A 14010-nucleotide genomic window follows, 5' to 3' on the forward strand; every position below is an offset into this window, starting at 1 on the left:
GGGGGGGGGGGGGGGGGGGGGGGGGGGGGGGGGGGGGGGGATGGTAGGCTCCTGAGTAGATTATAAATTTTTATATAATCTAACACTCACCAGAAAACACCATTCACAGCATATGAGAGCTGTGCATAAATAATTTCAGCAACAACAGAGTTGCCTTTGCATAAACACATTGACATATCGTTGCTAAACAGGCATTAAAGCATGACCACAGCACTTTTCTAATTTAAATTAAATGTCTCAGTACTTGCACCAGCTGAAGCACAGTGCTGCACTTCATCAGCACTTACAGACTTTACCGGAACTCACATCCTTACAGCCACAGGACATATTTAGACCTTACAGGGATTTAAAGATGTTAAAAAAAATGCTTTTGGGGCTTCATCAGGGGCCTGTAGAGAGCTAAATTAACCAGGGTTACCTATTCTGGTAATATCTCTGAAATAGCCACCTTTGCTAGAGTTTAAAATTTGTATTTTTCCTACACTGCCAGAAGCATTTTGTTTTCTACACAGCCATAATTTCCAGACCTAAAATTAGGATCAAGTTAACTCCACCCACAGCACTGAGGTACCTGACAATGGAAATCTTTGTATACCACCACACATTTTCACATCAGCGCCGAGGCAGATGATTTATAAAATGCTGCCGTAATTCCACACATGACAAATGCCATTTTGTTGGAAAAAGGAGTGAGGAGAAAACCTCCTGAATGTTTACCAGTAAAAATAAGCATTCTGCCAATTTAGTCAGCATAATATAAACTAGCAAATACATGCTGACCTATAATACGCCACAAGCCATGATTTCTATTAAAGACTCTGGCACCAAATCTAAATAGGAACTTTCCATCTCAGCTCTAAATAGCAAAAACTGTGCCCTGCTGCAAATGCTCTAGGACAGACATCCAGACCTCTCCTGTTCCAAAGAACCAAAGTGTTAATTGAGAAGCCCCCACAACTGCTCCAGTGTCACAGAGGAGCCTTTATCACAAAGACCTCTCATAGAAATAGTCTTCAGATCAGTAAACTTCTGCATTTTTAATTCAGCCTTTGTATTTTGCCAGTAGAAACCTTCACCTACAGAGTGTTCATATCCTAAACTTTAAAAGTAAACCACATCATACCAGTTCCTCTCTGCGAGGAATCTCCCTCATTTTTGTCTTTGAAAAAAATTAAGTTAATACCAATGTCAAAAGATAAAGCTTTCACCACCTAAAGTGAAACACTGATACTGTCTTCCCACCCACTTGCAATCACTCTTCTCCCTGCAGTATCTCTGATCACTTCTGAGGACTCCGATACAAAATTCCACTACAGCAATTACAAATTCCATGTAGGCACCTAACTCCTACTGACTTCTGAGCAACTCCTGACAGGAACACAGGCAATTTAAATATCCATGGAAAGCTAACTGGGGTGTTTACAAAAAACAAAAACCAAAAAATCTCTAGATGTTGTTCAATTGACTAAATTAGTCATTTTTTTTTCCCCAAACAGCAGGGAGTAGCCTGATATTAAATTACCACAATGGGATTTTTTTCTTTAAAAAAATAATAAAAATTTCCATTTCTTATACGGGTGGTAAGAACAGTATTTATATATTAGCATCCAGACTGAGTACGAAATCTGGTAAAAATGCTATTGCATGCTAGAAGAAAAACCATTTTAAAGAAATTTTGCAAAGAAAGGAATAGATTCTAATTAAAGCCTGTCAAATTTGGTAATGCATTTGCAGGGAACACCAAGGCCTTCAGTTAAACATACCAGAATCTGACCAGCACCATAGGGCCATTTGTTCAAAATTAATCAAACACCAACACCTTGAACTGGCGGAAGCAATGTGCAGGTTGGAGCAGTGTGTCTCTCACAGGACAGACTGACAGCCACCAGTGAGAGGGTTCAAGTGGCAAGTGCTCAGCATCTTGTACAGCCCATCCTGCCAACACCAGACAAGCAGAACAATGCCAAAGATGGGTCCAGACAGCAGGGTAAGATCAAGAGGAAAAATCTCTTTACATTGTTTATAGAGATAAACTGCTTATTCATATACTGAATTTGTACTGCACCATGAGTTCTCATGAGCCCTGTACATTTGATTAGGGCTAAAACTGCTTTTAATTTAAGATGGTGACTTCTTTCCCCACTACCTTCCTCCTTACCAAACTTGAATTTAAAGCAGAGAGGGAGAAACCACAAAGGAGACTACTGCCCCAAATGCTGCTTTAGGGACTAAATTTGTCTCCCCCAGCTGACCACACTCCATGGAAACCAGACTAGCATCACACAGCTGGCAAGACAACACTCTGATAGAACAACTGTGTTTTATAAAATTCCCCAAGTCCAAACTCCAGTCTTCAAAATTCATTACTGTGATGGCTTGTGTCTGCCCCGCAACTGAGAGCAGAGATAGCAAACACATTTATTGTGCCTCTCATAATGCTTCTCTTTGTCTCAGTCAGCAGCTGGTGTAAGGCACTCCAGATCTGCTGCTTTCAGATAGTTCTACTTACAACTATTCATACCAGTCCCTTCCCCCCCCCCCTCTTTTTTTTATTAAAACTGTTGGGCAACACGATAAAAAGCACAGACAAGCTAAACAAAGATAACACCGTGACGTAGTGTCTGCCTATAGAGCAGCAGCGCTCTCAGTTGACTCAAGTCCATGCAGTCAGCAAGAATGTTCTTTATTTTAACCACTTACCAGCCTAAACTGAAAGTGGTTCGAATTAACACATGCAAACTAAATGTTTGTCAAACCAGCATGGCTCTTTTCAGTCCTACACACCACCAGGACAGCTCTCTGTAAACAGTGGATCTCCAGCTCTGTTTGCCTTTCTCTCACAGCTCAGTCAGCAGGATCTGCATCCCTACCTGAACGTCCACGCAACACAAACATCACGACAGCAAAAGTCATGTTTTTACACGTGTGGATTTGATAGCAAGACACCAGAGAAGTCTTAAATGTGTCTGAGAACTCCAGGAGTTACCAAGGACTGGAAAAACCCCCCCACACACTATTTTGGCAGCTAAGCTTCCTTCCTCTGCCCCAGCAGCTCCATATGGGCTGCACGGAGCCATATCCTATCCCCCCTCCCAGCTTCCTCTCTCCTGCTGGCTGCTATTAATGCACAAAGTCTAAGCGTTAATTACCACCCAGAAATGAAAGGCTTCGTCTCTCCAGCTGAAGACTGACATGATACAGACCTTAAGACAGATTGAAATAAAACTCCTCGAAAGAAAATTCCAGCACTGCCCTTGCCCGTTTTATTTCTGTGTTCTGCATCTGATAAATGGATTTGTTCACGAGAGTAAATTCCCAACAACTTTATTAACTTTGGAAAAAAATTAATGAATTCCTCAGTTGTGGTGTTTGTCACCAAGACCTTGAAGGTCTTGGGAATTACCATGACCTCAGGCCACTCTATGAATTAATCAAATCATGGGCAAGAGCGTTTAAGAGACTTTAATTAATGGGCGTTACACTTTTAATTACCTTTTCCAATACCTGCAGACCAACTCTCAGTAGTAGAAGGAGCTGCCTCATGTTCCTAGGGCCAGATTCCCAGGAATGAATAGTACATGGAGATCTTCAAGGGCAGTTTTCTCTACTGATTCAAGACCAAAATTTACCTTTGTGACATATGAAGCACTTCTGCTGAAAAGCCAAGATAATCACAAAAGCAATCTATGTAGGAAAAGGATAATATAAAATGAAATTTATATTATTTTCTATTCCTGTATTCTAACAATCATGAGGAGATTAAATCACAGGTAGATTGGAATGAATTTATAAAATACTGTATGTTTTTTCCACTATCTTAAACACAGAAGTCAGTCTGTGTCAACATAAATTGGGATAAGTGGCAAAAAAATTCCAATTCATGTACAAAATAAAAAATCACATGATTTGAGATATCAAATACCAAGTAGGGAAGTCACCACAAATTACTCAATTCAACAAGTCATCAAAACAAGTTATCAAAACAGAAGAACTGCAATACAGCCCCAGAGAATCAATGTGCAGATTTTGGCAGCTGCCTAGTTAAGGTGTTACTTCACAGCATACTGTACAGCAAGAGAATTGATATGCCTAAAATTGGGAAATTCCCCAGAAATTAGATATGTGTGAAACAGACAGTTTTAAAAATGTGTAATTTAAGGCAGATTTGCTTCACTTGCTTGAGCAAAGACAACAAATTAGTCCATTCAGACTCCTCAGTAAGAAATCTTTGGTTACCATAAGAGACATCCTAAGAAGCAGCTACAAATTATAATATTTATATAATTGCTGAAAATCTCTACAACCTCCACTCAGACAAACAAACAAAATCCCTTATGTGGAATCATCACTTTTTACCATTACTTTGTTGCTGGGTTGCTTCTTCAAAATATATGATTTAAGCTGAGCTTAAATAAGACATAATTCTGGGAAGCAGTCTGTCAAACACTGTAAACAGAGTCACAGTAGTTGTATTTCCTTTAGAATATATTAAACAGGCCTATCGGGAGAGCATAATAAAACAGCAAACTACAAAACAACAAAAAATTAAGTATTGATGGCAACAGAATGGCAAAAAATGCTGCTATGAAATCAGATCTTGGAAATATTTTTTATCATAATTAATAGATTTTTTTTTTCAGCAGCCAACTTACCGATTCCCTTACAGGTTCCCTTATTTGAAACGTATTTTACAGACTTTCTGGTATGATAACAAAAAGGCTAATTTAGGAGACCAGAAAGTTACATGCACATACAGAAAAATTGGCAAAAGTTTCTTCTCCTCTGTTTACAAAACATATGAAAAACACTTACTCCTGGAACAAAGCTCTGGCTACCGCTGTGCAGAGACCTGTGTGCCAGAAAACCCATGGCCAAAGCCAAAATACAGTCATTAAATCGACTGTTCTGTCCTGGCTCCTCCATCTGGCCGTGCCTGCCAATGAGGGACACGTCATGCTTGACGTTGCAAGCAAAAACATAAAACAGTGACCTCTGCGTTCAATCACCTCCACCCACTTCTCCTCCACTTCCTGCAAAACCTTGTACAAAGGAGCCCCAAGTCAGGCACAGTGCACAGACGTGCAGTCTGCACACAAGCTCACTTGAGGATCCTCTCCAAAACGCATACTGGTGTTCAGAGCTGAGCAGCACAGGTTAAAGCAGTTTTCCACTTTACAGGTCTTGAAAATGCTGTATTATATACCAAACACTACATTGCAACAGACAGAAAACAGTCAATTTGCCCTCTCAAAGCTAAGTATAACCGTATTTGCTCCTTCAAAGGTACTGTGAGAAACTGCCTGCCTCATCTTCTGTTCTCTCTGATCACGTTGTAAAAGCACAGCTGTACCAAATAGCATTGCACACTCTTGCATTAACTGACTTGTATGGATAACTGCTTAGTAGTTCTACAAACTACTTCACAAACATATAAGACACGTAAAAGGTCCCTGCTGACCACTTAAAGACTGAAAAATTCTCTCTGCTCTATCAACCAGGTACCAACTGAGGGAGTCTCTTTGGTAAGAAATGGATGGCATGGAAAGAAGAAGGGCAGCAGAGGTGCTACAAAGAAAGCAGGATGGAATAAATTTCAATGCTTTGGTCTGGCAGAGCTCCTTATTATTTCCTCTGTCAAACTCCAATTTTTCACACCTCAACAGCTGTGAATGTAGGGCTGTGTTCAGTTCCAACCCAACAATGAACTCAGGTTTGGGTCTAACTGCAGAGCATGAGATTACTTCATAAATTTGCAGATCTCCCTTTAAGATAATGTCCCATTTAGGTAACTCCTAAAAAACTCTGGAAAAATGTTCCTTTATTCTGCTTAGAGTACCTGTACTCATGTAAACTATGGCTAAAATCAGATTCCAATTATCTGGCAGACAAGATTTAAATTTAATCAATGCTAAACTACACTAATCTCCAGATAAACAGCACTGGAGTTGCCTACAACACTAGTTAACATCAATGTCAAAAAAAGGATTCCTCTGTGTTCAAGGCAGAGGATGGGTGTTGGCTCAGGAAGCAGGGAGCACTCCTTTGAGCCTTTCTGCCAGCTCTCCCAGGAAACGCCAGTATCGACCATTTAAAGTCAGTTAAGAGGAACTAAAAATCAACACAGTTATAATTTTATGTTTGCCCAGTGCATTACAGAGGCTCCTGAAGAAGAACCAAGCTCTGCACTAAGCCCAGCTACTGAGTGGGGCCAAGTGCAGGAGGCAGCAGTTTGGGCATCCCAAACACAGGAGAGGAGAAAAGAGAAAGGAAAGCAAAGGGAGAAGTATAATTTACATTTTCTGCAGAAAACAGTACATTTCACATTATTCTGTTTGCTTACTAAACATGACATTAGTATTTACTGGGCGGCAAAAGATACAGGAGCCATTTAATTCCCTGGCAAAACACAGTGCATTGTTAAGCAGTCCTGGTGCATCCCTACACCACACTCTGTATACTGGTACTGAAACTCAGTCATTGCAGTTTATTCAGTGCCGGGCAATGTTTTGTCCTCGGTGTGGTTGAAATCTTTAAAGATTCTAGACTGTGTGTGTCCCATGAAGAAAGATGAGGCACTGCATTTCCACCCTGGAACGTGGCTGGAATGACTCTGGGACACATACACCAGAAAGCAGGCAACAAACACCACGGTGAGGGTTACAGTAACCATAACATAGAAAATAATTCCAGAATGCTGAACGAAAACTATCACCACGCAAAGTTTAAATAATAACCACAGCATCAGAATGCAGCTCCATTTAATTTATTTGTAGAACAATTATACATCATTCTCCCACATAAGTTGAAGATGTTGCTTTCCAGATCTAGGTGTTCTTCTTTTAGTCACACTGCTAAATGACTTACTGTGTTATAGAAAAGACGGCAAAGCTAAACTGATCAAAGATCAGCCTGTCTTTCAGCTGAAACGATCAAAGTTAGAAGACCTGCCATCTATTTCAAAAGTAAATCAAAGTCACAGCAAGGTCACAACAGAAGAAATTGGACTGGGGGCTTGAGCAGTATTTCAATGTATTAAATGATACCTTACAACTATATTTTCATGAGATGGCAAAGACAAATAGGAAAATCGATTTATGAAAGCTCAAATTTGAATAATTCCTCCTGTCAGTGGATACTCAGGTCTGAAACACCCCCTTCTGCTCCGATGGCTGATATTTCATGGATATGATCCTGTAACACAAATTAAACTTTATTGCACTGGGTAATCAGTGTTCCTCACAGATATGAGGACAGTCAGTATGTTCTACAGCAGCCATGCTTAAAATATTAATTCTGAGATGCTCACTTGCAATGGGGTCATATTAAAATTAAATCCAATAAATCGTGAACTGTTTCTTTCATAAGGATTTGAAGAAAAAGGCACTACGCAAAGGTTAAAAAAATATTCCACTTATTTCAACTATTTTTATTTTTAGAAATACTACAAGCTTTTATTGTAGTTTACTATAAACATGCTCTGAACACCTTTTCTCACATTATTCTCCTTTGCCACATGTGGAAAAATTCAGAGCATCGAGAAAATGAGCTTTCTAAAAGAGCTGTGAAATCTGATACTGCACTTTCAAGCAGTTTCGTTTATTCCCATATTATTTTCCCCCAAATTCCCTACCTGGAAGGTAAAATGCCCTCAAGAGAGCATAGAAATGCTTTAAAATACAAACACAAAAGCAAATGTATTCAAAATGTTAATAAAAGACATGCACAGGTGGGTGGCTCCTTTCAGAATGGACTTGGAACTAAGTCGGGCCAGTGTTCAGAGGACTGTGCTGCTGCAAGTCCTGCAAAGCTTTGTGCCCAGTTCCCTGAGGGAATCCCCACGAGAAGCAAACGAGTGACCAAATTCTCTCCCTAAACTGAGCTGAAATGAGCAAATTACATGTGGCCTAATAAGCACAGGAAAAACTTCAATTTCCATTTTGGTTTTGCTACCTGACGGCAGCGCCTGTGAAACGGACTCGTGTGAAGGACACAGAGCTCCTTCAACCACAGTGCACACAATACTGAAGATATTTAATCCACAGAGCATCAGAACAATTCCAACCCATCTCCCACAAAGAATCCATTGTAGAGAACAAAATCCCTTTGTACTTCAAAGTGGGCTCCAAAATCCCTTCTAGAGAGGGAAAGCAAGGGAGCAGTGACTACTGCGCAGGGCGGTCAGGCACTCTGAATCCAGCAGCAAACCACAGGAGCCATTCAGATGAAAACAAGATCATCTTTTGACTGTGCTCTTTACATGGAAAATGAGGAGGATGTGTCCGTTTGTCAGTTCCTCGTGTGCAGGGCTGGTCTGCAGCTGATGGCAGAAGGCTGAGATACAACTCAGCCATTGCCTGAGCCAGTGGAAGAGCAGGATTTCAGCTCGTCACCAGCACTACAAGAGTGGATAACACAGAGCCTTCAAGCCACTGGCTCTGTATTATTCTGAGACATAACAGTGTCCCTCAGCCACTGCTCACATGGAGAACTTGTGAAGGCTTCATCTTCCGGAAGAGCCCAGAGAACAGTGCAGCTCATGAGATTCAGAGGAAAGGATTTCAGATAATTTCTCCAGGGTGTTGGTATAAAGAAACATACATAAAAACTGTAAAATATTAGCATTGTTCCTGACAGGACTGTCTTCCAAAATGAACAGACAAACAGGCACACACCACCAATAAGGAAAAAGATAAAATGAATTCTGTGCCTCTGACATAGCAGTTCTTAATCTTGGGTTCATGACATGCAACTACAATGAGTAATTTTATTGGGGAAAATAATGGCTATGACGAGATCTACAGAAAAAATTTAGGTAAACCACAGAGCACAAAAGCTTGAAAACCGTTGTTCCACTAGAGGACTCAAGTTGTGAAAAATCTGATACCAGAGAATATTATTAATTCCTCCCCAAAAGGACTGAAGGTAGTGCGTCTGAATTAACACTCTCACCCACTCCGAGGGTCAGTGCAGCTGTGCAGGGGCTGACACTGCTGGTGGTTGTCAGAGGGATAAAAGGCAGCCAGTCCCACGGTGCCAGGGGATGGATGGGAGCACTGCCTAACTCAGAGCCCGGCTGGTTACTCCACAAGAAGGAGGCTGGTTTATAAGGCCATGTTGCAGGGTCACTTAAAGTCAATGTTCTCTCCAAGGGAAGCGAAGGCAAGGAAGATAGAGGGAGGGACTGTGTTTGCTACCAAGAAATTATAGACTGCCTGGCCAGCCTTTCTCACAGTTTTCTGGGCACTGAGGGCAGGTTTTCCAGAACTCTTGGAAAAACAAGGAACGAGCAGAAATTCATATTTGTGAAGTTATCTTGAAAGTCATGGGATTGGAAGGGGTAAACACTACTAAAGTTACACTCTGCTTCTCAAAGACATTTAATCAGGGCTTTGTCTTCTTCCCCCTACACCTACTAGTCCTTAGCTGAATCTCCCTTTTGATTAACTTAACTCCAGGCCCCCAGTCTTTTTGTTTTAAAGCTGCAGAAGCAACTAATTCCTGACAAAACACAAAATGGACAAGGAAGTGCAGATAAAACGAAAGTAACAAAACATGTCAGTTGTGTGTTTGTGATCCACTACTCACATCCAGAAATCAAACCTGTCACTGCATTACTATGATATCATTCCCCAGTTAACTATCTCTTAAATCCTTCCCCATCTCACTCGAATGACATACATCTTATGCATTTCTGTAGATCTCTACCTCCTATCACACATTAAAGATGTTCCGCCCCATAATTAAGCAGCCACTTTATTAAATACCACTGTGAAGTTTTTAATGGAACCAAATGGCAATTTTGGGGGCAGCGAAACATGCATAAATAAAAAAGTTTGGAAGCACTGCTTCAGGTAATAAATGGGCTCTCAGCTTGCCTGTTGCTGATCACAGTTTGCTGATCCTGCAATGCTGATCCTGCATTGCAGGATCACAGTTTGACTGCTGTTTCACTGGAGTTTCTCATCCCAACTCATCTTTTGAAGGGAACACAAAATTACCTGCCGGCTCCCGTGGGCACATTCCTTTTACACAACTCAACAGACCTAATCTAAAAGAAGAGACCTATGAAGGTCCTGTGGCTCAGACAGGGGAACTTAAAATTCTTCCCAAAATAAAATCTCACTATTGTCTGTAAGGGCTCATTCCTTGCATCAGCTAAAAACACTCAACTACTTCCACTGAAACAAGTGCCATCACCTCAGTTTAAATGGGGTCCACTACAGACGAACCACAATCACAATATTTTATTCCAAAAGCTCTTGCTTTCCCTCCATGATGGCTGAGCACAAAGCAAGGATCTAGTTCATATGATATCAGTCCAAGTTTCAGAGTTTTTACCTGCTTAGCTGATCAATGACTATTTTTATTTGCACATCTCAAACAGGCAAAAGCACTTTTTGTTTACTGGCAGGTCACAGTAAGGTTTAGCAGCCATGGCAAAATATTACAGCTGAGGTACTTTGAATGTTGGGGTCAGCTTTATCCTTGACTTACGTGAAGTCAACCAATTACAGCTCTTTTTTCCCCCTCTGTAAGTAAGTTCACTCTTTATTTCATGGAGGAATCTAAAAGTTGAATTAACTATGCTTCTGTGAGAACTAGGACTCTGCAGAGAGGGTTGAAAATATATACATATATTAAAATGTTTGTTATCACATTTGTTTCTAAATGGACCCCCTGAGAAACACTTGAAATCAAATAGGGTAGTGTTCAATTGACCCTGTTACAAAGAAAAAGTCAGAACATCCACAGATTAGTTATTAAGGCAAACATAAAGTACCTCAAAGCAGTTACAGTCTGAGATAGCTGGTCTTTTAAGGATTTTTAAAGGAAGATAACTTTTTAAGTTGGTTTTTTTTCTGGCTGACGAGCTGAGGTAAATACATTGACTATGTAACATCAATGAGAGAAGCATTTTCTAAAATACAGAAACCAAGCCAAGACTCTGTAAACATCCTTGCTGGAATTCCTATTTTTGACACCTCTGGTAAGTAGCTCAGTGTGATGCCTACGGCAAGACAAGAGCAAAGCGTTCCCCTCTTTAACTGGTTTTAGAGTGTTCAGCAGGAAAAGTGTGCACGTCAGCATTATCCCAGCTGGCTCAAGGAGATTTAATTTACACCAACCACAGAGTGACTGCAACTGCTCTCCGAGATGCCACAGCATGAAAACTGAAGGGTGGGGGTTAAACAAGCAGCAATGCACACCAGATGTCTGAGGAGGACATCTGAAAGAGCCCGAGCACAAGGAAGCATATTAAAAAAAAATCCCCTTCAATGTCATAAATATTTATACTAAATCTGAGAAACTGGCCGAGTTCAAACTTGTCCTACATGAATCATACAGCATTTCCTTTGCCTCATCTTCATTTAGTGTGTTTGGGATAAAACCTCCACAAAGGAGGTGCCATAGTTATGTCAACTTCTTTTTCTATATGCTAAGAGCACTTTTTGTAGAGATCCTGCTCTAGAAGATATTACTTCCCAAAGAATATAAACAGAACAACTAAATAGTCCTACTTTACTCGGCCAGCTCTTGTGTGGCATTTACTGACCTTACTAGATAATTTAGATTCACAGAAATAGTTTCCTTTTGCCTGGACAACTTTAATTTTCTTCATAGGACCATTTAATTACAATTAGCAAAACATCACAAAGAAAACAATTCAGTAATCTGGAGCCAAGAGACTGTAATTTCCTGAAAGGGTCTGCTCTGAAAGTGTCCAAACCTGCTAATTTCACAAATACCTGAATTTACTTTCAGAAATAAGACCTACCAAACAATAGCAATTAAATAACAAAATTGAAAATCCCAATACCAACTCTGAAGTGCAACCACAGTGTGTTGATGCCATTAGTAAAACAAATAAATACTCACTTATTCCTAAAAGACAACAGCTATTTCAAAAGATCCATTTAGCAGCTTTGGTTTTCACTCTTCTTATGCAAAAGATTGCTGGGCTGGCCATTTGGTAGATGGTAACTATTGCTAATCAGCTGTTCTGGGATTTTTAGTTCAAACAACACATAAATGTTCCAATATTGGATTATATTCCCATACTAGAGTGCCATTCCTATCCTGGGCAAAAAAATGGTAGGTTTATGTACTAAATCTCTCTCACATCTACCTACAAACCACATTTAAAGGCAAAAAACCCCTATTTCTGTATGCTGAGGAATAAATATTCAGTCTCACAAACAAGGGAAATGCAATGCTGAGTGGTCTGCCCTGTCAAATGGGTTTCCAGGAAAAACTACTGCTTTTTAAACACAACTGGGTCCAAACTTTTCCTGGGAGAGCAAATATATTTCCTGGAACCTGCTAGTGACATTTGGAAGAACAGAAAGAAAGTTATACACTACAGTGCCTGATTCTCACAGCTGACAGGGAACACTCCAAACTGCTGAGTGAAAAAGTATATGTCTTTAAATAATCAGAGACTCTTGTAACAACGTGTATTATGGAAAGAAGTAAATAAGCTGGCACCTACCTGCTGAAGACACCCTTCTCTTCCTCCCCGTGTGCCACAAAGGTTTTAACATTCCACTTTATCCAAAATATTACCTACCTCCATCCATGTACACCACACTGTGGATGAATTTTTCCTCCAAAGACAAAATGAGGCACAAAGTGTCACACAACACTTAGGGAGGGAAAAGCTGGACTGCACCAAGTGCTGCTATGTTTAACAAGTTCTGGTTTTTAACACTAGCAGCAACAAAGTTTAAACGCAAAGAAAAAAGAGGAAAGTTACTTTAAAAAATTCTGATGCCAAACAGTGCCATGAAATTTAGGCAAGGAAACATTCTAAACTCTTGTTTAAAAAAAAAAATCTGATACCAAACAGCGCTGTGAAACTTAGGTAAAGGAAACATTCTACCATCCATTTCTCACTTTTGTCCCCACCACCTTGAGATTTTCAGGACCGACATTCCTATTAAAACTAGAGCTCTGAAGATCTTTGATGAAGACCCATCACCTCACTGAGGTTTCTAGATGACTTCTTTCTTTGGCTAGAACCAATGCCATGGTGGTCCCAGGAACACCATTACCTCAACTTCACCAAGGTTACACAGGAAGAAGCTGTACAGAGATCTTTCCTAACAAGGAAAGGCCTTTTCTAAGGAAATGGCCTGAAGTGGTGTCAGGGGAGGTTTAGAATGGATCTCAGGAAAAGGTTCTTTCCCCAGAGGGTGGCTGGGCACTGACCAGGCTCCCCAGGGCAGTGGGCACAGCAGCAAGGCTGCCAGAGCTCCAGGAGGGTTTGGACAACACTCTCAGGCACATGGTGGGATTGTTGGGGTGTCCTGTGCAAGGCCAGGGGTTGGACTAGATGATCCTGATGGGTCCATTCCAACTCAGGAAATTCTGTGATTCTCTGATCTAAAGTCCTCCAAGCTTGACTGCCCCTACAATCAGTGCCAGACTACTCTTGATATTAAGACTCTCCCAACTCCATCCATCTGTAACATGAGGTTGACAAGTGGACAGAGATAACCCTAATTAAGAGCTCAACTGCCTGTTCAATGCACTGGATGATCCATCTCTCCATCCCATCAAGGCTCCCAGGATACACACCAGTGCTCACCAAGCTCCACACACCATTAAGTCCACTTGTAGAGACAGGGCATGAGAATGTCCTCTCTCTCTCTCAAGAAAAGCTGTCAGATGAAGCACCCAGGAAAATTTGCCTCCAGGAAACCCAAAGGGAGCAGGGTGGTGTGCATGTTACTGCAATCCCAGCCTCAGCGCTCAGCCGGCAGCAGCCAGCAGCGCTGGATCCCAGAGTCAGTTGTCCCCCAAAGGCAGGGCTGTCACCCAGAGGGAAGGGAACAATGGCTCTGTGTGTCCGGCAACTGCTCCGTGCTCATTTGCAAAGCAATTTCCAGGGAGATGACACAGACTGCATGAGGAAGGGAAAACTGGCTGGCTTTAAAGAAGGAATTAAAACCAAAATCACTTCTGATTCTTTAGTGCTGAGAAAGCATAATACCATTTTTGCAAACACGT

At 40.9% G+C, this 14010-nt stretch overlaps 1 protein-coding gene across 2 annotated transcripts in view; it reads right to left on the reverse strand.

The window, feature by feature from the left end:
* The window catches only part of VGLL4 (vestigial like family member 4), an 85766-nt gene that overhangs the window by 26833 nt on the left and 44923 nt on the right, over positions 1-14010 (reverse strand). The gene's annotated exons all lie outside the window — the stretch shown is intronic.

The sequence above is a fragment of the Lepidothrix coronata genome, unplaced genomic scaffold (assembly GCF_001604755.1).
Source record: "Lepidothrix coronata isolate B3197 unplaced genomic scaffold, Lepidothrix_coronata-1.0 Scaffold205, whole genome shotgun sequence".
Taxonomy (NCBI): Eukaryota; Metazoa; Chordata; class Aves; order Passeriformes; family Pipridae; genus Lepidothrix; species Lepidothrix coronata.